The sequence below is a fragment of the Triticum dicoccoides genome, chromosome 5A (genome assembly GCF_002162155.2).
Source record: "Triticum dicoccoides isolate Atlit2015 ecotype Zavitan chromosome 5A, WEW_v2.0, whole genome shotgun sequence".
In the NCBI taxonomy this organism is placed as follows: domain Eukaryota; kingdom Viridiplantae; phylum Streptophyta; class Magnoliopsida; order Poales; family Poaceae; genus Triticum; species Triticum dicoccoides.
In genome coordinates this window covers 679,546,713-679,550,182 of record NC_041388.1, presented here as the reverse complement: position 1 = coordinate 679,550,182, position 3,470 = coordinate 679,546,713, and positions in this window count along the sequence as shown.

Genomic DNA, 3,470 nt, shown 5'->3' with positions numbered 1-3,470 from the left:
TTTATGGCCTCGAGCCATTCGTCGGAATCCGGGCCCACCATCGCTTCTTCATAGCTCGTAGGTTCATTGTTGTCTAGCAACATGACTTCCAAGACAGGATTACGTACCACTCTGAAGTAGTATGCATCCTTGTCATCCCACGAGGTTTGGTAGTGACTTGATCTGAAGTTTCATGATCACTATCATAAGCTTCCACTTCAATTGGTGTAGGTGCCATAGGAACAACTTCCTGTGCCCTGCCACACACTAGTTGAAGAGATGGTTCAATAACCTCATCAAGTCTCCACCATCCTCCCACTCAATTCTTTCGAGAGAAACTTTTCCTCGAGAAAGGACCTGATTCTAGAAACAATCCCTTATTGCTTTCGAATCTGAGACAGGAGGTATACCCAACTGTTTTGGGTGTCCTATGAAGATACATTTATCCGCTTTGGGTTCGAGCTTATCAGCCTGAAACTTTTTCACATAAGCGTCGCAGCCCTAAACTTTTAAGAAATGACAGCTTAGGTTTCTCTAAACCATAGTTCATACGGTGTCATCTCATCGGAATTACGTGGTGCCCTATTTAAAGTGAATGCGGTTGTCTCTAATGCCTAACCCATAAACTATCATGGTAATTCGATAAGAGACATCATGGTATGCATCATATCCAATAGGGTGCAGTTATGATGTTCGGACACACCATCACACTATGGTGTTCCAGGCTGTATTAGTTGTGAAACAATTTCCACAATGTCTTAATTCTGTGCCAAACTCGTAATTCAGATATTCATCTCTATGATCATATCATAGATATTTTATCCTCTTGTCACGACGATCTTTCAACTTCACCCTGAAATTACTTGAACCTTTCAATAATTCAGACTCGTGATTCATCAAGTAAATATACTCAACATCTACTCAAATCATCTGTGAAGTAAGAACATAACGATGTACACTACATGCCTCAGCACTCATTGGACTGCACACATCAAAATGTATTACTTCCAACAAGTTGCTTTCTAGTTACATTTTACTGAAAACGAGGCTTTCAGTCATCTTGCCCATGTGGTATGATTTGCATGTCTCAAGTGATTCAAAATCAAGTGAGTCCAAACGGTCCATTTGCATGGAGTTTCTTCATGCATATACACCAATAGACATGGTTCGCATGTCTCAAACTTTTCAAAACGAGTGAGCCCAAAGATCCATCAACATGGAGCTTCTTCATGCGTTTTATACCGATATGACTTACGTGGCAGTGCCACAAGTAGGTGGTACTATCATTACTATCTTTTGGCATGAACATGTGTATCACTACGATCGAGATTCAATAAACCATTCATTTTAGGTGTAAGACCATTGAAGGTATTATTCAAATAAACAGAGTAACCATTATTCTCCTTAAATGAATAACCGTATTGCGATAGACATAATCCAATCATGTCTATGCTCAACGCAAACACCAATCTTGATGGTAGGGGGAGCAAACGATATTTGATCAACCTTGGAAATACTTCCAACACATATCGTCATCTCACCTTTTAGCCAGTCTCCGTTTATTCCATAGCCTTTTATTTCGAGTTACCAACACTTAGCAACCGAACCGGTATCTAATACCCTGGTGCTACTAGGAGTACTAGTAAAGTTCACATTAATATAATGTATATCCAATATACTTCTGTCGACCTTGCCTGCCTTCTCATCTACCAAGTATCTAGGGTAGTTCTGCTTCAGTGACCGTTCCCCTCATTACAGAAGCACTTAGTCTCGGGTTTGGGTTCAACCTTGGGTTTCTTCACTAGAGCAGCAACTGATTTGCCGTTTCATGAAGTATCCCTTCTTGCCCTTGCCCTTCTTGAAACTAGTGGTTTTACTAACCATCAACAATTGATGCTCCAACTTGATTTCTACTTTCGCGGTGTCAAACATCGCGAGTTGCTCAAGGATCATCATGTCTATCCCTGATATGTTATAGTTCATCACGAAGCTCTAATAGCTTGGTGGCAGTGACTATGGAGAACCATCACTGTCTCATCTGGAAGATTAACTCCCACTCGATTCAAGTGATTGTAGTACTCAGACAATCTGAGCACATGCTCAACGATTGAGCTTTTCTCCCTTAGTTTGCAGGCTTAAGAAACTTGTCAGAGGTCTCATACCTCTTGACGTGGGCATTAGTCTGAAATCCCAATTTCAGTCTTTGGAACATCTCATATGTTCTGTGACGTTTCAAAACTGTCTTTGGTGCCACAATTTTAAACCGTTAGCATCACACACTGAACTATCACGTAGTCATCAAAACGTGTATGTCAGATGTTTCGTAACATCTACAGACGACGCTCGAGGTTCAGCATACCGAGCGGTGCATTAAGGACATAAGCCTTCTGTGCAGTAATGAGGATAATCCTCAGTTTACGGACCCAGTCCGCGTAATTGCTACTATCAACTTTCAACTAAATTTTCTCTAGGAACATATCTTAGTAGAACTAAAGCGTAAGCTACGACATTATTTGCAAAAATCTTTTGACTATGTTCAGGATAAACAAGTTCATCTTATGAACTCCCACTCAGATAGACATCCCTCCAGTCATCTAAGTGATTACATGATCCGAGTCAACTAGGCCATGTCCGATCATCACGTGAGACGGACTAGTCAACATCGGTGAACATCTTCATGTTGATCGTATCTACCATACGACTCATGCTCGACCTTTCGGTCTCTTGTGTTCCGAGGCCATGTCTGTACATGCTAGGCTCGTCAAGTTAACCTAAGTGTTTCACATGTGTTCCGAGGCCATGTCTGTACATGCTAGGCTCGTCAACACCCGTTGTATTCGAACGTAAGAATCTATCACACCCGATCATCACGTGGTGCTTCGAAACGACGAACTTTCGCAACGGTGCACAGTTAGGGGGAACACCTTCTTGAAATTTTAGTGAGGGATCATCTTATTTACTACCGTCGTTCTAAGCAAATAAGATGTATAAACATGATAAACATCACATGCAATCAAATAGTGACATGATATGGCCAATATCATATTGCTCCTTTTGATCTTCATCTTCGGGGCTCCATGATCATCATCATCACCGGCATGACACCATGATCTCCATCATCGTGTCTCCATGAAGTTGCCTCGCCAACTATTACTTCTACTACTACAGCTAATGGTTAGCAATAAAGTAAAGTAATTACATGATGTTTATGTTGACACGCAGGTCATAAATAAATTAAGACAACTCCTATGGCTCCTGCCGGTTGTCATACTCATCGACATGCAAGTCGTGATTCCTATTACAAGAACATGATCATCTCATACATCACATATATCATTCATCACATCCTTTGGCCATATCACATCACATAGCATACCCTGCAAAAACAAGTTAGACGTTCTCTAATTGTTGTTTGCATGTTTTACGTGGCTGCTATGGGTTTCTAGCAAGAACGTTTCTTACCTACGCAAAGACCACAACGTGATATGCCA